Consider the following 24,284-nt stretch of genomic DNA (forward strand, 5'->3'; position numbering starts at 1 on the left):
TTTTACACTGAAATACAGGACAATCCTGCGTTGTGCAGGACAGGTGTGTGGGGGGGTGCCACGTAGCTGCGTGGCCCTGGCGCCAAAACGCGTGGATTCCCGGCCCCTCTTCGTGGGGGGTGGGGGTGGGTGGGGAGTTTTGTGGGTGCCACCCCTCCCCCCAATGAGCTGGCACCTATGGGTGGCAACCGTAGGACTGGATTACCCTTGAGGTCTTAAGGAAGGGCCATGTGGCCGGCAAGCCACCGCCAGAGGCGGGGGAACTCTGCACGCGCTCAGGGACCCCCGTGCGCGCGGAAGCAAAGGAGGAGGAGGAGGAGGAGGAGGAGGAGGAGGGAGGCCGCTTGGCTGCGGCTCCGTCGGCTCTGTTTCTCGGCTTTTGTCGGCGCCAACACGGAGGCCCCTCGGAGCCAGGCCGGGACCCGAGGCCGGGCCCGCCTGCGAGGAGGAGCCCGGCGGTGGGCGGTCCGTGGTCCGCGGCGGAGGCGGAGGAGGAGGCCGGGCCGCCGAGGAGCAGGCAGGCCGCCGGTCGTCGCCTCGCAGCCGCAGAGCCAGCAGCTGCCGTCGTCGCGGGGTCCGCAGGGCGACGCCGCCAGCACCGCCGCCCGCAGCGAAGCCGAGAGCCCCGCTTGCCCCACAGACAGACCGACCGCCCGGCCGCCCGCTTCTCCCCCGGCACCGCAAGAGAGAGGTAGAGGCGGACCCCGGGGTGCCAGACTCCCCTCTCCTCCCTTCCTCCTTTCCTCCTTTCTTTCCTTCCTTCGCCCCCTCCTCCTCCAGGCAGCCCGTTTCTCTTCTCATCATTGGGGGGCAGAGGGGTCCCCCCTACCTACTCTCGCGAGGCAGGGGCGCCCCCACCCTACTCCTTTCTCCGCAGTCTTGAGGCACACCCCCCCCAAAAGAACCCCCCGAGGTACTCTTGGGGTACCCCGGAGATAACCATTGTGAGGTGCCCACCCCAATCCTGGGGTGATCTTGAGGAGCATTCTGAGGAGCACCACCCCTCAGTCTTGGGGTGCTATTGATAACTGTTATGGGGGGCTCCCCCAAATATTGGGGTACCCATTGAGAACCATTAGGAGGAGCACCCCTCAGTTCCGGGGTTCCTGTTGAGAACTATTCTGAGTACCCCCTTAGGTAGGGAGCCCCCCCAGAGTTTTGGAGAAGGGGCTCGTCGTTTTAAGGGGGAGATTTTCGGGACATCCCCTAGATCTAGGTGTGGGTTTGCAAGAGGAAGTAAAGGCCCTCCCCTCTGCTTTATCCTCAGCAGGAGCTTGGGTGGGTGAAGTCCTGTTTCTATCATTCCAGGGGGACCCCCTCCCCATTTCTAACATGATGGGGGATGTGTGGTGGCCTTATTCTTGCAAGAGGCAATAAAGCTCCCACCCAATTTCCAGGGGGGGGGAAAAGAGTTCTCCACTTATTTCTTGGGGGGGGGGTATTATGGGCTATTTAGCCCCTCTCCTCAATATCTCCTCAGTCTCATGTCTCTCTCTGTGTGTTTTTACCTATTGTCATATGAGGAGGTAGCAAAGCTCTCTTTCTCCCCCCCTCCCCTTTCACTTTGATCACTTCTTAGTATTTTCGCTTTGGGTGGGTGGGAGAAATGGGGATGCTCTTATATTTAAAAGGGTGTGTGTGTTGTTGCACAGTTCCTCCCCCAGAATCTGCTTGGGAGCCTGGACTGCAGAGGGGTCCTATTGCAGACTGCAGAGGGGTCCTATTGCAGACTGCATGTACCTATCTTCCCCTTTCTCTCCCACCCCTCCCCATTTTTTTTATTTTTTTTGGTGGGGGAGAATAGCATTCCACTTATCATTTCATGTATTGAAGCCCCTGCCCCCAGTATCTTCCATTCTCCCATTAGGTAGGGTGGTGTGCCTGGGATCCTGCTGTTATTCTTTAAGGCGATGAGTGAACCCTTTTGTAAATGATTCCTGAGCCTCACTGAAGCTCAAGGTTGTGTGTATGCTTTTTTGGGGGTGGGGGTGGGGGGTGGTACATGGGGGCAGATGTTTGTTTTGCCCCTTACTGCAGACAGGTGCCACCCCATTTGTTTGACAGCTCGGATTGGGGACCAGAAACCTCCCTTCTAGTTACACCCACAAAGGATCTCCTTCCTTTTCTTTTCACCTTAGTTCCTAATGACACATCTCTCTATTTTTCTCCCTCCCTCCCTCCGGCCCACCTCCTGTCTTTTTTCAGAATCATTTCCTCTTTCTGTGTCTGCATGAGAGTATGTGAGATTCCAATAGCAAGAGCAACAACATACCCAGCCCTTTCCCAGAGAATAAAGACTTCTTTATCCTCGAGTTAATCACCCTCTGATATTATTTCTCTCTACCCCCCCTTCCAAATGTCACAAAAGATGAAATATGAGAGCGGTCCATTTCTGAAAGGTAACATGTGTACACTCATTTACAATCAGATGCCCTGGGTTGCTTCTGCAAGGGATGCATGTGCTCAAAATGATGGACACAAAAGCAGAAAGAGAGGGTTTGTAGGGTTTTTAAAATTTACATGCACCAAGCTCTCCCCCCCCCCCTAAATTTATATTAAAACCAGAGCAAATCTGAGGTTCTGTGCTGCTCTTTAATAGGTAGGTGGTATTTGTCAATGCCTGCAGCTCTCTTAAGGGGTGTGTGTCTCTGTGCTGGCACCTCTTATGATTTCTCCTTTATACCCTGGTAATAGGTACCCCGTTTGCCTAAAATGTGAATGAGCATAGTAGGAGAGGTTGGCCAAGTGGTAGATTTCACACCCTTGTGCTTTTCTCTCTCTCTCTCTCTCTCTCTCTCTCTCTCTCTCTCTCTCTCTCTCTCTCTCTCTCTGTGTGTGTGTGTGGATTTGAAGGAAGGAAAGAAGGCAGACATCTGCAAACAAAGCCTTGCTTTCCCCCCAATAAGACTGCTAGAGGACGGTTTCGTCACTGGCTTCAGCGGCATCAGCCTGGCATGCTTTGTGCTGAGATAATGTGCTAGCCGGGTGTATGTACAGCATAATGTGCTGATGGAAACGTTCCAGAGAGTGCCTCATCTGTGAGAGGGTAGTAGTTCAGCCAGCTCAAATTGCTGATGTATATGAAAACAGCAGCGCCTATGCAGTTAAAGCAGGCAAGAGGGGAAATAAGTCTTAGGCACAGGTACTCAAAATCTCCCATTAAACGTTTGATAACGAACTTACCGTAATCCATCGGTCGCATCCAGTCCAGTGCTCTGTTTCCAGCAGCAGACAGCCTGGAACCTCACAAATGGGACATTGAAGGTGTGTGTCCTTTTCCTTTGTTATCCCTCAACATGCCACCTGTTGTTTGCTGGCTGTGCCCTTTTGCTGTCATTGCTAATAACCATTGGAAGACAAATCCAAGCATGGTGGACCTTATTTTTTTTTTGGGGGGGGGGGGGAAGGTCATGTAAGACTCAGCCTGCATATATGGGGAGATGTATGGGTCCTGGCAGCTGTTCTAATCTCTGCCCCCACCACATTCCTGTGTCCCCCGGGAATGCTCCCTGGGTTTTTGTTCTTTTTAAAGCATGATGTGACAGCATTGTTTTAGGGTTGTTGTGCAAATAGCAACCATGGAAGTGGGTGGGTGGGTGGGTGGGGCACCCACAGCGAGCACACATTTTTCAGCTGTGTTTTGCTGAGAAAAGGTTTTTCCCTGTGTGGATCAAGCCCAAGCCTTGTAGCATGTGGCGATTTACATAGCACATTTCAAATTCACCTTTAAAAGCACTTGTGCATAAGTAATCTCAGTATCTCACTCATGGTAATGATACTTTATTAATACTGATAATAATAATGGGTAAAATGGCCCAGATATATGGATTAGGCAGGTGAGACTTTACAGTGAAGGAGCTGGGGTGTTGCACATTGACTCTTACTTTATTTTATTTTTAACTGGCTACATCCAACTTTCTCCTGGTATCTTGGTAACACTCTCTTGCAGTGCAAAGCTATATATGTCTAATGGGAAGCAAGCCCCAGCAAGTGGGCCTAGGTTTGCAGCCTTATTCTCCCAGTAAGAACCTGAATTGCTGTTGATCACAGACAAAGGAACAGCTGGTTAATTTCACCGTACTTTTGATACCCCTGGATTTCCTAGAGTGAGTTAATAAACGTGGGTGTGTTTGGAGCCTACCGTTGAAGACCTTGCGGCGGATGATATCGTGATCGTAGTAACATGGGCAGCTCAAGCGTAGTCACATTGACTCATGAGTTCCACTGAGTTGAATGGGACTTGCTCTCAAGCAAGCACACACAGGACTGCAGTCTCGGTCTCTTGCTAGCACCTGAACACCATTGGTATAAGGCAAAAATAACCGTGTGGAACCAGGGAAGGAGCTGTGATGGTGTTGGGGTGCTGTTTGGAGCTGAGAAGCGCTCCTCTTCTCCCTTGTTTCTTCTCTGCTGTAAATCCCACATCCCATCTCGAAGCTGCTTTTCTTTCTTTTTATCTTTTAAAAGCAGCACCCTCTCTTACGGTAATACATGCTTGCATGTCATGTGTAGTTGACCTCTTAGTACTCTGTGTATGCGCTCATTTGGGGGAAATGACAATGCCTCTCTTTTGGCTTCAGAAGGTTGCAAGTTCAATCCTTGGCATCTCTGAAACCCAGGCTGTGTGTTTGTGTGGGTGGTACTGACTGGGTAATAATAATAATAATAATAATAATAATAATAATAATATTTATATGCCACCCATCTGACTGTGTTGCCCCAGCCACCCTGGGAGGCTCCCAACAAGGTATTAAGGTATAAGGGAGCTTCCTATTAATCTGCTCTTTTACTTTCTCATCTGCTACTAAGACCAAAGTTTAGGTCAGAAGGCTGTCCTCCTTTCCACCCTGTTAATCTCATGTTTGCATAGTGTTGCTTTGCTTGGTGTGAAGCAGGTTAAATAGTAACATGTGGGGTTAAGTTAAGGACACAGTGGATCTGTAGAATTTGGTAGGTTGTAAAAAAAGCTGGTGCTTCTTTTAAATCTATTATCTTGTTTTTGTATTGACACAGATCATTCTTTGTGCTTTCTTTCATTTTCAAACAGTGCCCTGGCAGGATAGGTGACAATCTGTAAATGATATTTAAAAATAATACTGTAATGCATTACTAATGGTTGGAGGTGGATCATAACACTTGTTCTATTTTACAGATGGAAAACGGGGGTTCAGAGCACAAGGGCTGGCCCAATAACTGCACAGCAATTACCACAGCTGATCTGTTGCAGCTGAAAGAATGCAGTCTTGTTTACAGCTGATTAGATATATTAAATATTGCAGTATTTAAACATGTGTTGATTTGGAGGTACAGTACTTTGTTAAACAGCATATTGGTGGATTATCCAAAACACAATGTCTGAATCAAAACAGCTGCATAGATGGTTGTTAACCAATCTGGCTGCAATTTTAAACACACTTGCTAGAGAGTAAGCCTTACTGAACTTAGGGCGAATATATTTCTGCATAAATATGCTTAGGACCATGCTGCCAGCTGATGTTTTAGCTAAAGGTGGAAAATTGCAGGCGCTCTATGACTGCCAAATAATGTTTATGCTTAGGGATGTCGATATCTTTTGGACCCAGGTTTTAAATCAATTTTCTCACTTGGATATGGTGTTTTGGTGTCTTCTAAAAATGGAAAATGTGGTCTAACAAGCAAAAAAAGCCTTCTAAACTCCTGCTCTCCTGCTCCTCTTGTTATACATTAACATTTCGAGAAAAGATCAGCACATTTAAGTCAATTGATAGGTCAAATACTGCCAGTCGACCGGTCAGTTGGCCACTTGTTTAAAGATCAGGGTCAGATATTGCCAATATTCCACGAAGGCATGGATGTTCTGCTGTTGGATTGCCCTTGACATTTCAACACAATCTTTTCTTTTGCCAGCAAGGAGAGTAGTGATAGCATCTTTCCCCCAAGTCAGGCAAACACTGAGCATCAGTGGAAATCTTAATATGAGAGCCACCCACTTGGATTGGACTGAAGTCCCATCTAGTCCGTCGCTCTGTTTTTCCATTGTGGCTAGGCAGAAGCTGTCACGGCAATAGTCCTTGCCCCCTGTTGCCACCCAGCAAGTGGTATTCATGTTGCCTCAAAATCTGGGAGGCTCCATTTATCTGAATCTGTCCAATCTCCCTTTAAAAGGTCATCTGAGCCATTATAGCCCTCGTCACATTTTGCGGCAACAAATTTGGTAAATTTATTATTGTGCTGTGTTAGGAAATATTCTACTTTGTTCTGAATCTATTGACAGACAGTTCCGTTGTGTGATCTGCGGAACTAGTACTACAAGAGGGGGAGAAAAACTTCTCTCTATTCACTTTCTCCATGCTATGCATTATTTTATAAACCTCTGTTTTGCACCCCTTAGTCATTTCTTTAAAAAACCCAAAATAACCCAAACACTTTAGCTTCCGCTCCGTGACCATTTTTAGTTGCCCTCTTCCCATACCTTTTCCAGCTCTATGATAATCTTTTTGAGATGGAGGGACCAGAACCACACTTTATATTATAAATCTGACTGCACTATCAATTTCACCGCATTTTAAACTTGGTTTCATTGCAACACAACCATAGTTAACTACTGTACTTTGCTTTTGTGATTAGCACGCATGATGACGGAAGTATTTAGTTTTTGTTATAATAAAACAAACACTTTAAAAATCCTTGCCTGTTCTTTAACTGATGCTGGAATACCGGCATCAGTACCAAATTATTTCTTGATGGGTTAAATGCCCAACCATATTTTGAGAGCATTTAGTGGCATGTATTATAACTTAACATCAGTCATTAGGTTCTTTCAATTGATCTTATCTCATGTATATTTTGGCCTAAGGGGTTTGGCTTTTAAATTTGCAATGCTACCCTATCCATGTCCACTTGCATGTAAGTCTTGGAGATTTCAATGAGACGTACAGGTATGCTTGTTTAGGATGGCAGCCTTAATTTATTTCATTTAACTTGGAGAATCTGGTGCCCTCCATCAGCCCCAGCAAGCATGGACAATATTTTTTTGGGGTGTGTGTGCATTTATTGTCCAACATCTGGAGGCTTACAGGTTCCCCTTTCCAGGCTTAAGAAGACAAGAGTCTGTCTCTGATATTAGGGTCTTAAAAAGGTAAAGGACCCCTGACCATTAGGTCCAGTCGTGACCGACTCTGGGGTTGCGCGCTCATCTCGCATTATTGGCCGAGGGAGCCGGCGTATAGCTTCCAGGTCATGTGGCCAGCATGACAAAGCCGCTTCTGGCAAACCAGAGCAGCACATGGAACGCCGTTTACCTTCCCGCTGTAGCGGTTCCTATTTATCTACTTGCATTTTGACGTGCTTTCGAACTGCTAGGTTGGCAGGAGCTGGGACCAAGCAACGGGAGCTCACCCCGTCACAGGGATTCGAACCGCCGACCTTCTGATCAGCAAGCCCTAGGCTCAGTGATTTAACCACAGCGCCACCTGGGTCCCAGATTAGGGTCTTAGATGCAATCTAATTTTGTAATATTTGCAGTGGCCTCTGGATTCCATTTCCTTTAGGTACTTTTTAGCTTTTAAGCCAGGGTTCTTAGCATTTTGAATCTTTCTTTTCTACATGAACCACTTTTTCTACCCATTTAAATTCTCCTCCTCCTCTGAAAGGTGACCTTGTGACAGCTGTTACTGAGAGAGGGAGAGAGAGCGGCTTGTGCATATCTCATCGGTAATTTCCACGTCAGACGTGTGCTGTTACAAATCGAACGATGAAAAAATACCTGGTGGTGCCCCACAGCCCAACTGGTTACTCTTCCATTTACTTCAAGGATCTGCTAGCCGCCTGGAAAAGCTAGTTGTATTCTGACACAGCTTCAGAGGCATTCTGTACAGGGCAGGTAGTCATCAAGCGCAGTGGTTGAACACAGGGCTTTGTGTTTTGAGCAAATACATCTCCTTGGGGCCCACCTTTCTTCAAAGCCCTTGCTTAACCTCCACTCTTCTACAACCACAGCAAACTTCAACAAACGCATACCTTATTATGCTTGCTTCTCCAAACAGCCTCTTTTCTTTTTTCTTCTTACTTTAGAGTCACACCTCAACAGTGTAAGCTTGTTGAGGCAGGGATCTTTTTTGGCGATGCTTTAAAGCGCTGTCCCACTAAATTACGCTATGTAGGGAACATTTATTTACGTATGTAAGTTGGCAGTCATCACCACTTGCTATTGTAATCCAACCCCATATCAGGCGGCAGTTTTTGCCTAGTGTGACGCAGGGCCTAGAGTTACAGGCTGGTTAGTGCAGGTATCCACGAAGGTGAATATCTGAAGCCTCTGAGTGCCTGTAGCATCCACTGAGTGCCTTCTCCCAGCCCTCTGAGCAGCATTATTGCCTGGTCTGGCAGCAAAGAGAAATAAGGGTGCTATGGAAGTCATACGAACCAGTTCCTCTCTGTTGCAAGAAGATTCCAGGTCCTGACAGAGGTTGGTTTATGCTGCTGTTGAGATTGCTGGAAAGGGGCACCCTGTGAGTGGATGTAGCAGCTGTCAGAGCTGCTAGTTACTACAGTCAACCAGAAGCATCCAGGTATGTGGAGTCTTGATCATGGGAGACCATTTCTAGGTTATTCCATTTCTATAAGCTTACAGTTAAAGTGGGTGGAACTGGTACTTAGGTATAGTCCTGTCTTTATATGATACAATATTATAATTTATTAAATCTGTATACCAACCTTGATCTGTAGATCTCAGGGGGGCTCACAGCATAAAACTACAAGATAAAAACACCACCACCACAAACCAATAAATCCCCCTCCCACAAACACAAAGGTCATATGATGTAAATCAGATCAACCAAAGGCCTGGTTAAAAAGGAACGTTTTTGCCTGGCGCCTAAAGATGTATAATGAAGGTGCCAGGCGAACCTCCCTGGGGAGAGCATCCCACGATGGGGAGCCACTGCAGAAAAGGCCCTGTTCTCATGTTGCCACCCTCCAAACCTCTCGAGGAGGAGGCACATGAAGAAGGGCCTCAGAATATGATCTCAGGGTCCGGGTAGGTTCATATGGAGAGAGTGGTCCTTGAGGTATTGCGGTCCTGAGCCATTTAAGGTTTTATAGGTCAAAACCAGCACTTTGAATTGCGCCCGGAAACTAATTGGTAGCCAGTGCAGTTGGACCAGGATTGGTGCAATATGCTCAAACCGCCTTGCTCAGGTGAGCAACCTGGTCGCTGAATTCTGCACCAGCTGAAGAAGGGCCTCAGATGATGATTGCAGGGTCCGCATAGGCTCATATGGCGAGAGGTGGTCCTTGATTATGTCGGCAGGCTCCGAGGGGTGCTGTGGGTTTAGTTGTCCCAAAATGGGAGATTGTGATCCCCTCCGTCCCTAATCATCCACAGATGGGACCTTAGCATCCTCTGCCTTTTGCTGTGTAAGCAGTAAAAGAGCCAGGAAATGACCAAAGCACCACATTACTGTTGCAGGGGCATCAACGGCTATGCGCAGAGCCACATGTTGCAACTCTTGCCCGAGTGTACAATTTTCAAACTGCTGATAAGCTCTCTGTGCATCGAAAGGGGAAGAAGCTTTGGTCAGCAGTCTCCTTGAAATGTTAATAATCTAAAGGGGTTCCCCCCCCTAAGTTTAAACATGTGATTTCCCTCCTCCCATCCTTATCACTCCCTTGATTTAAAAAACAAAACAAAAACACAGTCCCCATTCCCAGGGGGCTAAGGTGGTTGCCCTCTTTCAAATTCCTACCCACTGGAATTTTGATAGGTCTAGTACAGGCATCCCCAAACTGCGGCCCTCCAGATGTTTTGGCCTACAACTCCCATGATCCCTAGCTAACAGAACCAGTGGTCAGGGATGATGGGAATTGTAGTCCAAAACATCTGGAGGGCCGAAGTTTGGGGATGCCTGGTCTAGTAGTCGAGCCACCCCTCCTTGTATTTTATTCAAATGAGGACCACCTGATCTAATTAGCTGCCTTATCAGCTGGGGGAAGCTAGCCAGGGATTTAGATTTGGAGCAACCTAGGGAGGAGGGAGCCCACTCCATGAGACCCAGCGGATCTGCCGGCGCCAATGACAAGCAGCTGAGTGAGTTGGGCAGCAGGGCCAGGAGGCCAGGGCAAACCGCCCTGCACCATTTGACCTAACAAATCCCACACTCCCAAGTAAATGCAAGTCAATAAGTTACAAAAAAGGTGCTTGGGGGTGGGGCTTGCTCCAAGGAGGCTCGACAGCCATGTGGCTTATGGCTGATGTCTTGCACAACAGGCCACACATCTTCCACCATTCTCTGCTTGCTTAAAATTGCCATTCAGGGACAATGAGCATTTCTACAAGCTTATGGCTTGTAGCTTAAAAGGCTGCAGGCCAAACCCCGGAAGTGCTCCACTGCAGCTTAAAATTAACATTCAGCATCAAAGGCCTGAAACATGTCATTTAGGTGTGCTTTTTAAAAACGTCACATAAAAAGAAGAGGAGCTGCTTGGACACGCTTTGGTTTTTACACACACACAGGCACACACTTGATGTTTGTCGGCCTTGATCACGAATGCTTGTGAGACGTCTGGAAGAGCTAAGCATGGTTTTTATCCTGTTCCTCACCTCTCCTTATTTTGGGAGTGAAAACATTTTCTTGGAAGATGCGCCTGTTGAATTACCTAATCTATTTCACATAGCATGCTGCTAACGTGTAGGTAATTAGGTTATTCAAGGACAACGGTCCTCATTTCAGCAGATAAAAATGAAATATCAAGAAAATGGGGCAGTATTCTGGAGCTTAGCACAAGGCTGGGACCTGTTGCCTGGGAAGAAGGGTGCTCAGGCCTCTTCCCGAGCAGAGGAGAATAGGGCGGCACAATGACTACCCTGGTAGCTGGCAGACAAGATGCAGCCTTGGGTGGCCAGATCCTGTCACAAATGCTAGCAGCCCAGTTTTATGCCCTTTTGTCTGGCCAACAGAGCAGAGCCTTCAGCCTGTTGCACCTGATCTTGGGGCGTTGAGGTTGGTGTGGCTCTGGAGAACGCAGCCTTCGAGTCGGAGTCGGGTGTGAAGATCTGCACTCACAGCTTGGCCCGGTGGTCGGTATGCGTGCAGTTGCAGCCAGAATCACAAGGTCCATCAAAACAGAAATGTAGCACTGCTGACATTTTGGCTTTTGAACGTGCGAAGCACTTGTGGCTTTGAACTTGGCTGACCCCCACTGACACCCTGTGAGTCAGGCTGCCATTTCCCTTCACGGTTTTCAGTGAAGCTAGGGGCAAGAGCTTGTGAACCCAAAGGCACCAGGCAAAAATCAGTGTCTTTCCTTCCTCCTCTATTCTTTTAAAAAAACTGAGTAATGGTGGTTATAGTCTGAGACCAATGCGGGAAGTTCGCCAGAACTCTGTAGGCAATATATGCTCATATATATATTTGTTTTGCTGCTGCTACTACTAGAATAACTCTTTCAAAATTGTGCAACCCAGGCGATCTCATGGGTTTCGGCTTTTCACAGACCCGAAGTGTACCATGCCTCCTACAAGGGCCAAATTTCATAGCCGTGATACCATACAGTAGAGGTGGGGAAGTTTTTTTCCATCCTGAGGGCCGTATTTCCTTCTGGGCAGCTTTCCGAGGGCCACATGCCAGGTGGGATGGGTCAGAGGAAAAGTGGGCGGAGCAATGAATGTAAATGTTACCTTTGTGCAATAGCCTGTTCCCCATACACACTCACATACCCCAACCCCACCCTCTTATTTTCCAGCCAGTCTAGCATAAACACTCAGGGGGGGGGAAGCAGATGTGGTCTGGGGAGAATTCCAGGGGCCAGACGTGGACTTGGAGGGCCACATTGAGCTCCCAGTCCTGAGATTCCCCAACCCGTCATATCCAGCAACGGGATGTTAGCAGAACGCTTTTAAGCGGTCTTCCCGAAGGCCTTGAGCCTAGCAAACCACTCCGAAACATCTTTATAAGATGCGGCTTTATTTATGGGGTCACCTTACCAACAGAAAAGTGCATTGGAAAATGAAACATTGGTGATCGTAGCAATATGTAACAGAACCCAGAGACTGCCTAGTGTCAGTTGGGACAGCTAATCCGTGGCCCAGTGAGAGGAATGTGATAAATGTAATAAACAAAATCTCCCCTTACAAAAATGGAAGTTTCAATAGGACACACAAGAGTTTCTGGATAGGGAATGATGTTGATATTTGGGGGGCGGGTGGGGTGAAAGTGCTGATCTGTGGGGGTTTTGGACGGAAAATGTGCCGGTCTGTATCTGAAAGCCATAAAATGGAAGTGCCTTAGAAAGCATTGGGGCAAACCCAAGTGAGCTCTATGCACAGAGTTTTATTAGATGTTCTAGATTCTAGAAGGCCTGAGTGACTTTCATTTTCTCTTCTTCTGCCTGGTTGGGCAGAGCTTAGCCCTTTTAGCAGCTTAAAATGATTCGGGTGGAGATAGATGTTGCCTTTGAAGCTCATGCCACATTAAAACTGGTTAGTTCCCAAGATGCCGAAAGAGCAAAAAAATAACATGTCTGTTATGGGAGACTTTGTCAAAAGCCTTACCAAAATCAAGATAAACTACATCCATAGCATTCCCCTGATCCACCAAGATTGTAACTCTGTCAAAGCTTATTTGTCCAGCTTCAGAAGGAGTTAGGGATGCTGGTTATATGGTAGCTTGTGTTCTGTGCTAGGAGGTAGGATACTTTTTAAATTAGTCATGGATTGAACTAACTGCCTCTAGCCATAGGCAAATAGGAAATCCAGGCAGGTGAGTTAAGAGGCTTGGTGAAGGAGGGCAGGATTGCTCTTTCCGGAAGGAAAGCCCATTTCTTTGCAACCAGCATCAAAATGCAAAAGGACAGAGTGGCTCCCCTCCTTTTAAATAGCCCATTAGGAGGCTAAGAGAAGCCATTATGGGGAACATGGAAATACAGGTGAATAGTAGGCTGTAAATGTGGTTGTCCCTATAGGGAAGTAAACATTTGTTTGCTGAATACTTTATGTTATGTACTGAGCTGAATCCTAGAACAATAGGATTCAGAATCAGCGGGAGCTACCCAATCCAACTCCAGGTGGAAGTGAATCCGCAACCTGATTGGCCTGCTGGAGCAGCCAATCAGGCGGCTGGCAGAAGTGAATCTGCTACCTGATTGGCCTGTAGGAGCAGCCAATCAGGCTGCAGGCAGAAGTCAATCCACAATATAATTGGCCCACAGGTGTAGCCCTGAAGTAGCCAATCACGCAAGGCCCATTGTGTAAATAATGTATATAAGCAGATGGTTTTGGGAAAAGAGCCATTCGTCTTCTCTTCTTCTTGATGAATATGAGCTGAATAAAGAGCATGAAATTCACTCTCGACTCCGAGTATATTTCACTGGCGACGAAGGTGGGATCCTGCTGAGCTGACCGCCACCACGCACTGCACCGCAGCACCGCCACCTGCTGCACCGCTGCATCGCACCGTGCATCCAGGCTTCAGCTCCAGGACCCAAGGAACCCAGAATGGCAACCGACAGCAGCTTCTTGCCATTCAAACCAGCATCAGGAGACTGGGAAGGGTACGCCGCCCGTTTCAACTTCCTCCTGCAAGCGAAAGAAGTCACCAACGATGCCATGAAGAGGGCGACATTCTTCAGCGTCTGTGGAGAGGAGACGTTTGAAATCGCCCAGGCTCTCCTTGCACCTAGAGATGTCGCTACCGTCTCTTACAAAACAATAATGGAACGGCTGAAGGAGCACTTTTCACCACAGCCCTCGGTGGTAGCTTGCCGAAATGCCTTCTACGCAAAGCGGCAAGCCCCAGGGGAAACCATAACTGGGTTTGTGACCTCCCTCCGCCAAGCCGCCTGGTTATGCAACTTCTCAGAGTTGGAGAACATGCTTCGTGACCGCCTCGTCGGTGGCCTGAGGGACGAGATGTTGCAACGACGCCTCTACGCCAAAAAAGACCTCACGTTCCAGATTGCTCTGGAGGAAGCCCTGGCAACCGAAGCCGCCGAGAGGTCAACGCAAGAGGCACGACCGGCCCCGCCATCCCAACCGAGGGTCTACCACGAAGACCTCACCGACGAATCCGAATCTGACAGGGAGGAAGTACACCGAGTACAGCGGCGCACTCAAGCAGCACACACACCACAGCAGCCTCGACGAGAAGGAGGGAACTGTGCAAGCTGCGGGGAGAACCACGAGAGGAGGACCTGTCGTTTCCGCAACGCAGAGTGCAGGCAGTGCAGAAAATTGGGACACATCGCCCGTGTGTGTCGGGCTCGACTCACCCGTCGACAAGCATCAGATGACCGATCCAGGAGCCCCAGGTCACACGGCACCATGCACCAAGGCAACTCGACGGAGATCACGGACTACCAGGTATTCCAGTTGCCCCATCCCAGCACAGAGAAAATTTATATAGAGGTACAGATAGAGGGAGCCCCATGCCGCATGGAGCTGGACACGGGTTCAACTCTATCCATAATCTCGGCCCGAACATTAAGGGAACTGTGCCCTAATGGGGGTCCCAAACTAAGGCCGGCCCCATTCACCCTCCGGGACTTCCAGAAACGTAAGGTCCCTACAATGGGGGTGGGGACCTTCAGGGTGCAATATCGAGGGCGAAAGCAACAATTGGACTTGCTGGTAGTTAAGGGCCCCTACGTTAGCTTACTGGGACTGGCATGGTTTGGACCTCTGGGGCTAGCCGTTACCGGGGTGAACCGCACTAGCTTACAAGTGGACGTGGACGCCATATGCAAAGAGTTTCCAGGGGTTTTCGATGGGGCATTGGGACGATATACAGGACCCCCCATTGCCCTACAGCTAGACCCCACTGTACGACCCATCAGGCACAAGGCCCGCCGGGTCCCGTTCGCCCTGAAACCCCGCATAGACGAGGAATTGGACCGGCTCGTGGAGCAAGGAGTGCTGGAGCCGGTGCCCAACGCCCCCTGGGAAACTCCAATTGTCACACCCGTCAAGCCTAACGGTTCGGTCCGCATCTGTGCAGACTACAAATGCACCATAAACAAGGCTCTCACGGCCCATGCATACCCAGTGCCAGTGGTCAGCCATGTCCTCGCCACCCTGGCTGGGTCAAAAATCTTTGGCAAACTGGACTTGGCCCAAGCGTATCAACAGTTGCCTGTGGACGAAGCCACAGCAGAGGCTCAGACGATTGTGACGCACAGAGGGGCATTCAGAGTAAAGCGGCTGCAATTTGGCGTTAGCGTGGCACCAGGCATATTCCAGAATCTAATGGACTCTCTCCTTAAAGGGATTCCTGGCGTCACCCCCTTCTTCGATGATGTACTGATCGCCGGGCCCACACCAGAGGAATTTGAGGACCGCCTCCGCTCCGTCCTGCACCGTTTCCAGACGGCGGGCCTCAAGGTGAAGCGGGAAAAGTGTTTACTGGGAGTGCCGCAGGTGGACTTTCTGGGATTTAAGGTGGACGCAGAAGGGGTCCATCCAACCGGTGACAAGGTACGGGCCATTTGTGAGGCCCCAGCGCCCAAGAGCAAGCCCGAACTTCAGTCATTCTTGGGACTATTGAACTTTTACCATGCCTTCCTTCCCCATAAGGCAGCGGTAGCGGAGCCCCTACACAGACTCCTAGATAAAAGGGCCCCTTGGGTGTGGGGCCAGCGACAAAGGGCCGCATTCCAGGCAGTCAAGGACTTGCTCGTCTCGAACTCGGTCTTGGCACACTTCGACGAGAGGCTGCCAGTGGTGCTGGCATGCGACGCCTCTCCCTATGGCATCGGCGCTGTCCTGGGACACCAACTCCCGGATGGAAGAGAGGTGCCGGTGGCATACTTCTCCCAGACGCTTGCTGCAGCCGAACGAAACTACTCACAGATTGACAAGGAGGGTCTGGCAATCGTGAAGGGCGTAAAAAAATTCCATGATTTCTTGTACGGGCGGCCCTTTACCATAGTGACTGACCACAAGCCGTTGCTTGGCCTGTTTGCCCCCGAGAAGCAGACCCCCCAAGTGTTGTCTCCACGTGTCCTCAGGTGGTCAATTTTCCTTGCCGGCTACCAGTATGCACTAATCCACCGCCCTGGGAAGGCGATGGGCCACGCAGACGCACTCAGCAGGCTACCACTACCAGAAACAGGCCCCGACCCAGCGCCTGCGCAAGAGGTTATGACCCTGGAGCTGCTTCCCGACCGACCCATTCAGGCACAAGAAGTTGCGCACCATTCCACAAAAGATAGGGTCATCTCCCGGGTCCTGGACTGGGTGTGGCGAGGATGGCCCAGCAGCAGCCCCGGGCCAGAATTCGCTGGCTACACAAACCGCAAACATGAACTGTCGGCCCACAAGGGGTGCCTGTTATGGGGAAGCAGGGTCGTTGTTCCCCAGCCCCTCCGTAAAAGGGTCCTCACAGCCCTACACGAGACACACCCAGGGGTTGTGAGGATGAAGGCCCTTGCCAGGAGTTATGTGTGGTGGCCGGGGATTGACAGAGAGATAGAGGCCTGGGTCCAACACTGCCAGACCTGCCAAGAATCCCGCCCGGATCCCCCAAGGGCCCCAGTCCAGCCCTGGGAGTCCGCCCGACATCCATGGTCACGCTTGCACGTGGACTTCGCTGGCCCCTTCCAGGGAAAAACATTCTTCATAGTGGTGGATTCCTACACCAAATGGCTGGAGGTCGCACTGGTACCGTCCACTTCTACGGCGGCAGCCATCCGGGTACTACGTAAGCTGTTTGCAACCCACGGGCTCCCTGACACCCTCGTCTCGGACAATGGAACCGCATTCACGTCAGAGGAGTTCCAGACCTTCACAGCGCAGAACGCCATCCGCCACATCCGCTCAGCACCATTCCACCCTGCCACCAATGGCCAAGCGGAGCGCATGGTGCGGACCACCAAGGACAGCCTCCGCCGCATAACACAAGGGGACTGGGAATACCGCCTTGCCGCATTTCTTCTAGCACAGCACAGCACCCCAAGCACAACGACGGGCCGGAGCCCAGCTGAACTACTCATGGGCCGGCGCCTTGCAACTAGACTGGACCGACTTCACCCCGACAGAGCTCAGGATGAGGTAGTGGTGGGGAAAGGCAGGAACCCCCGGACATTTGTGGCCCAGGACCCAGTGTATGCAAAGAATTTTGGGGCAGGCCCAGCATGGGTACCCGCCACAGTCACCAAGGTGACCGGTCCCGTGTCGTACGAGGTACTAACGGAAGGGGGGCAATGTTGGCGCCGCCACTGCGACCAGCTACGGCGACGATTCCCAGGAGGAACCCAGGAGGAGAGCGGGACAGAGGGGTCCCAAGGGGACAGCAGGGCAGTGAGGCCTGTAGAGCGAGAGGGGTAGGCAGGGGAAGCAGAAGCAGTAGGCACAGAGGGGCGCCCCGAGGCTGGAAGGACACCGGAACCAGAGTCACAACCTAGTGGTTCAGTGGCGCCAGACCAGACAGCCCCGGCACAGCCAGCAGCCTCGGAACACGAGCCAGAACCAGAACCCCTGACCAAGGAACACCCCAGGCCACAACGCACACGGAGGCGGCCAGCAGACCTTGGGGACTACGAATGCAACTTCCCGGGCAGGACTGGAACTTAGAGGGGAGGGGTGTTATGTACTGAGCTGAATCCTAGAACAATAGGATTCAGAATCAGCGGGAGCTACCCAATCCAACTCCAGGTGGAAGTGAATCCGCAACCTGATTGGCCTGATGGAGCAGCCAATCAGGCGGCTGGCAGAAGTGAATCTGCTACCTGATTGGCCTGTAGGAGCAGCCAATCAGGCTGCAGGCAGAAGTCAATCCACAATATAATTGGCCCACAGGTGTAGCCCTGAAGTAGCCAATCACGCAAGGCCCATTGTGTAAATAATGTATATAAGCAGATGGTTTTGGGAAAAGAGCCATTCGTCTTCTCTTCTTCTCCTTGATGAATATGAGCTGAATAAAGAGCATGAAATTCACTCTCGACTCCGAGTATATTTCACTTTAAAAAATCAGTGGTGCATTCCAAGGCTTGTAAAGATCTGATTGCACTAGAATCTAGAAGTCATTGCTTTTTGTAGCGCTTCATAACTCCTTTCTAAGAACATTGAGCATGAACAAAAGGAGAAGTTGAGAAGCTTTTTGGTTACTCTTAAGAGGGGACAATAAAAGGCAGGGGAACAAAACAGAGCCCTGTTTAGCGTACAACAGTTGGTATTAAAATGCAAGTTCAAAAATGCCAAAAGGAAATAACCTAATTAACACATGGGATGTATTGCCAAGTAATGTGGTTGCAAGCCAAGAATTTAGCAGGGTTTTGATCAGATATGATTGCATAATCAGATAACATCCACCCCCAGTGTATTTACAATGAGGAACTGTTTCTGAGGGCATAAGAAGCCGCTGTGTCGGAAGACAAGTTGTCTTCAAAGCAGAGCGCATTTTTCCGGGGAAGGGAAAACAGCAACTGCTTGGCTTTTGGCAGCGCAGCGAAGTTTGCCAAAAACGTTTCCCATTAGAAATGCAATGTGCAGGCTGATGCTCTTTCTCTCGCTTCTCTTCAGAACATCTCTGTGAGGTAAGGTAGGGCTATGCCTGTTAAATAGATGGAAACCTGTGGGTCTGACTTCTTGGTCTGACTTCCCCTATGCATGCTTTTATTTAGGGTGTACGTCGAGAAGGTGACTTGGAAGGAGGGTCGGAGTGGAAGTTCCGAGCTACATATCCCTGCAGAACTTGGGATGTCGGGGAAAGTTGCAGGTTGGGGCATGACAGCCCTGCCCTGCCGCATATTGCAACTTTGGAATTTCTTATAGAGTTGCAATTAACGGATGGGCCCTTGTCACTTTCTGCTATATGTTCTCTTGGAAGCTCCTTCGTTTTCTCATGCTCAGCTATACTTGTAGAAAAAGCCTGAGACCTTTGAAACAATGGGTTGTACCGAAGTTTAGTCATATGAGTTGGCCTGTTGAAATCCGTGGGATTGAGCATAGTCACCCCTGACTTAAATCCCCCTGATCTCGGTGGGTCTGCTGTAAGCATGGTTAAATCTGGTTCCAACCTGATTGCTGCAGCCTGGAGGAGTTCACCAAAAGCTTCAAACACATGCACAAGTGCTTCTTTAGGTTTTTCTCTGCAGTGATTCACACACACAAAAACCACAACACTTTGTGTTTTAGAAACCTGCCCAGAAACATTAAGAGAATCTTGCTTGGTGCAGGGATTGTGACTCGTGAGTCTGGGAGCTTAAGAGTTGCGTTGTAATGACATGTCTAAGGGTTACCTGTGATTGTAGGAAATTTTGGTATGTGTGCATACTTTTTTTTTGTAAGTTGCAATGAATAATAATAATAATTGTAAGGGTGCTGTTGCGGCTACTCTTGAGTAACAATGTCAGAGTCTGCTCTGTCTTTAAGAGTTTTATTGTGCATAGTATTTACAGTGCAAAGATAGCAAAAACATGAACTCTCAGTCACTCTCAGAATCTGGGAGTGGACATTTCCAGCTACGGGACCAGCATAAGAGTTTGGCACCCCGAAACGCCTCTTCCCGACCTTATATTTGGTGGCACGCCTTAATTCAGGCTCCGGAAGGGGCTGCCTCTTGGTCCTGGTGGCACAGGGGCTCTCCAACATCGCTGAGCCCTTCCTGATTCCCCTTACCTGACCCACTGCTGCTGCTTTCACTGGGCGAAGTGCTGGTCAGCAAGAGGGAAGGAGGCTCCCTGTAGGAAGGCCCCCTGACAATAATAATAATAATTATGCCAAGGCACTGTTACACACACTACTCTTCCCCAGAGAGTGTGACATTTTAGGGGCACAGTGCTTAAGCTAATTTAGTTTCTTCCGGAGGGAGAGATAACGGAATCATAGAATTGCAGAGTTGGGTCCGAGGACCATCTAGTCCAAACCCCTACAATGCAGGAATATTTTGCCCAAAGGTGAGGCTCAAACCCATGACCCTGAGATTATGCTCTACTGACTGAGCTAGCCCGACTGGAGCTCTAAGGTGCTTCCGTAATAGTTGCGTTTTTAACCATAAAAATACAAGCTGAGCATAGGTGGACGAGGTAGTTTAAGCACTCCCTACAGCAGATTCACTGCTGCACTTCAGAGTCCCTACCAAGGCACTCCCCCAGAAAGTCAAAGCCCTTCTCCACTTGCCTCAAGTCTCTAAACTGCAGTTTCTTTGTATATACCTACTAGGTTCTATTGTCTCCAGCTTGGAGATGGGGAAAGGTGAGCCCTTTGTAGAATATTCTGAATGAAGAAAAGGTTTTTGTATTAAGAAACAGAGACCTCTTGTCCTGGCCCTTAATATTCATCTGTTAATGCTGTGATGAAGCATTGCTCCAAGGCAAAATCTACAATGACTGCTGTTACGTCATGGTAATCAGATGTCATAACATTTACTGAAATATACTCGGAGTCAAAAGCGAATTTCATGCTCTTTATTCAGCTTGTAGTAGCAAAGGAGAAGAAGAGAAGAATGGCTCTTTCCCCAAAACGTCTGCTTATATACATTATTTACACAACGGGCCTTGCGTGATTGGCTACTTCAGGGCTGCACCTGTAGGCCAATCAGGTTGCAGATTCCACCTGGACCTGGATTGGGTGGCTCCTGCAAACCAATCAGACTGCTGCATTTTGGATCCTATTGTTCTAGGATTCAGCTCAGTACATAACATTTACCTTTCCATCTAGGCTTTTATTACTTGAGAATTGGTTCGGGGCTGTGCTAGCTGGTGTATTACTGCACCTGTCCTGCTCTGCAGTACCCAAGAGGGAGGAAACTGAATCAGTTGCTTGCCAAACCCTGCATTAATGTTTGTGCTACCCATAGTTCTTGTTGCAGCCCATCTCATGCACACTATGTGAGCATGAGTTCCCTTGGAAGAGGGGTTGATAGTTAAACTGCTTTGGGAATTGTAGCTGTCTGAGCAGAACAGGGGTCTCCTAATAGCACTCAACAGATTACTGTTGCCAGGATTCTTTGGGGGAACCCATGACTGTTTATTGTGGTATGATGCTGCTTTAAATGTATAGTGCAGATGGGGCCTGATTGCTGGTCCATCTGGCCCAGTATTGTCTACCTAGCCTTCCCCAACCTGGTGCATTGGACCGCAACTCCCAATAGTCCCAGCCAGCAGAGTTGCTTGCTGAGGCATGCTGGGTGTTGTAGTGCAGAACATCTGGAGGGAAACGAGTCTGGGAATTCTGCTGAGCTGTGCCTGGCAGTGGCTTTCCAGAGTCTCCAGAGGTCTGCTACTGTGGTCCTCTTAAACTGGAGAGGCCAGGGATTGAACATGGGACCTTCTGCACATACACAGCATGTGCTCCCTCACTGATCTGCCACCCGCCCACATCCAAACCACAATGCAGTGCTACTCTTAACTCTTTCACAATCCCTGCTGCTCAGTTTGGCCACCTGCAAAACATGCAAACGGCATAGCTGAGTATCTAAGTCCACATGAGGCTCACTCTTCTCCCCTCCTGCAAATCCCCTCCCTTCATAGCACAGAAAGCATCTGGATCTCAGTTCAAAGGTGGCTTTGAAGAATGGATTGGTGTAATGGTTTAATTTCGTTTGAGGCTGCACTTGTTTCCTCTTGATCTTTCAAGGCTGCCACGCAGCAGCTGAGAAGCCTGTTCATCTGCTTGGTGTTCGGTGGTGTCTGTCTTTAAATTTGTCTTGGAACAGGTGATATAAAATTCCTGGATCTTTTCCTCTGTGCTACATGTGAACCTGGGTGTGTTCCAGTGCTGGGAGAGCAGTATCCACGGTCCATTGCAGCATGATGGATGGTTGTGTGCTGTGGCTCGACAGCGGAGAGCTCTACTCGTATTTTTCTGCACACCATCTCTTTAAAAAAAGGAAAAATCAGGGTAAGAGTGCTCCAGCACCTGAGTAGGGATGCAAACAGCTTGAAAAATAAAATGAAAAAGGAAAGAAAAGGTCGCATGAAACGGTCAGACATTTGCGTGTGCCAAGTTGGGGCGGCATTGCCCGCTGGAGCAATACACTTGGAGAGATCTGTGCTTCTAAAATAACCAAAAAAGAAAAATGCAAATTAAAAACACACACCCGGAAACAAAACTTAAAGTGATCATAAAACGGTTCGAATAAGGCATTTGTGTGAATGATTGCTTATTGTAAGCTCCCAAGGAAGAACTCACCTGTACTTAACTTCTGGGGTTTTCTGCTGCAAGGTGTCAGGATCGGCCGCCAGCTTAGATGGCTTTGGAAAAAAGGTTGGGACAAATCATGGAGGATAAGTCGATTAACTGTTGTCACTCAAGGAAGTCCAGTGCTCAAGAGGCGGTATACCGCTAAGTCAGTGGTTCTCAGACTTTTTTTCCTCTAGGCTGCACTTTCAGAATAAAAATTTGCCTGTGCCACACCGATTTTTTAATTGATAAGAAATACACTGGAAAATACAACTAGGACTGTCCTCAGTATCATTTGATGCTCTTGCTTTCATTTTGAAAAAGATACCTATTCATAGTCTGCAATTATATTTTTTAATACTATGCTATACTATACTGAAATGTTTAAATGTTCTGTAGAATGTCCTTGAATCTCCCCCCCCCCCACACACTTGCCATCCTCTCCTGCCGCACCAGTGGGGTGCGCCACATCTGATGAGAACCATTGCCCTAAGTGCAACATAGAATCATAGAATGCAGGAATCTCAACTAGATCATCAACTAGATGGCCCCCAACCTCTGCTTAAAAACCTCCAAGGAAGGGAAGTCCAGAACCTTTTGAGGGAGTCTGTTCCACTGTTGAGCAGCTCTTACTGTCAGAAAGTTCTTCCTGATGTTTAGTTGGAATCTCCGTTCTTGTCACTTGAAGCCATTGGTTCGGGTCCTACGCTCCAGAGCAGGAGAAAACAAGCTTGTTCCCTCTTCTATATGACAGCCTTTGAGATATTTGAAGATGGCTCCAATATCTCCTCTCAGTCTCATCTTTTCCAGGCTAAACATACCCAACTCCTTCAACCATTCCTCATAAGGCTTGGTTTCCAGCCCCTTGATCATCTTGATTGCCCTCCTCTGCACATGTTCTAGCTCAGGCATCCCCAAACTTCGGCCCTCCAGATGTTTTGGACTACAATTTCCATCATCCCTGACCACTGGTCCTGTTAGCTAGGGATCATGGGAGTTGTAGGCCAAAACATCTGGAGGGCCGATGTTTGGGGATGCCTGTTCTAGCTTGTCAATTTCCTTCTTAAATTGTTGACAATGTTGGGAGCCAGTAACAGGGAAGAGCTTCTAGGTGGCACCTGCCCAGTTTCTGTTGCAAATACAAATCTGGATTTGATGGAACTTTGCTGCAACCCAGCAGGACTCTTCTAATGTTCTTAGCACTCTTGGAATACGTGCCTGGGAGACTTCGGGCTCTGCACGCTCTCCTGAATAGCGATGGATGTGCTGACTGGCCTGGGAAAAGGAATGGCACATTCCCAGTAAATATTGTGATTAGAGCGTTGGGAAAACGTGATCTCCAGCAGTTCTGAAGAAAGTGTTCCGTGCGACAGCTGTGTGTGTGTTGGCACCTGCCGTTTCCTCTTGCTGGTTTCCAGACACCAAGCATCTTGTGAACCCCACCCGCCTCGCTTCTTCCTCACACCCAGCTGATTTCACATTTGTCCCTGCCTTTTATTTTCAGCTGAGTCACAACGTTGAGCAGCAACGGTTCGTTTTAAAATTTAAATGACTGCGCAAACAAGCAGCACAATTCAGCATTGCCGAGCTAAGCAGTTTTGGACGCTGCCGTTTTTTTAAAAAAAGGGTTTACTTGAGAATTGCTGCCAGTCCCAAAACCAGCCTGTGGAAAAGGCTGGTCTTTGACTCCCTCTCCTTTCTCCTCGGGGTGATGCTGGCAAAGGAAAGAGTATCATGTCACAGCCCTGTGGTCCCTTTGCCACCTTTCATTTTCCTAGAGAAGGTTGTGAAGGACGACAAAAAGTCCTTTTATAGACTAGCAGACTTTGCTTCCTCCTGAGTCTTTTAAAAAAGAGAGAGCAAAATGTCCAACTGGAAAGACTTTGTTTATGTGCAAATTCCCCCTCCCTTTTAAGAAATAATAAGGAACTTGACCCCAGGGAAAGTCGCCCATTCTCTTTTGGGTCAGCGTTTCTATGGTTTACTGCTCAAAACAAGGCGGGTCAGAATGGTTGGCCAGGAAGAGGCCAAAGAAAAGGCCACCACATTCACTGAGAGCCAACTTGCTCCAGTGTTCCTTCCTTTGAAACACGACTTCTTCTAATAATGCATTATAGACCAGGGGGTGTTTTCAGACCTCAGACGACCTGGTCTGTAGAACAGGGGTAGCCAATGCAATGTCCTCCGAAAG

At 48.9% G+C, this 24,284-nt stretch overlaps 1 protein-coding gene across 4 annotated transcripts in view; it reads left to right on the forward strand.

Annotated features, from left to right (window-relative positions):
* The first annotated feature begins 499 nt into the window (after positions 1–499).
* SMOX (spermine oxidase) overlaps positions 500–24,284 on the forward strand; it is a 55,336-nt gene continuing 31,551 nt past the window's right edge. For 2 of the 4 annotated variants that reach the window (XM_035103059.2, XM_035103061.2), the window contains exon 1: positions 500–691. The gene's annotated coding sequence lies outside the window, so the exon portion shown is untranslated. Of the gene's footprint in view, positions 692–787; positions 3,265–17,933; positions 18,505–24,284 lie in introns of those variants that run through there. The other 2 variants (XM_060278357.1, XM_035103060.2) reach the window with 2 other exon arrangements.

The sequence above is a fragment of the Zootoca vivipara genome, chromosome 9, assembly GCF_963506605.1.
Source record: "Zootoca vivipara chromosome 9, rZooViv1.1, whole genome shotgun sequence".
NCBI lineage: Eukaryota > Metazoa > Chordata > Lepidosauria > Squamata > Lacertidae > Zootoca > Zootoca vivipara.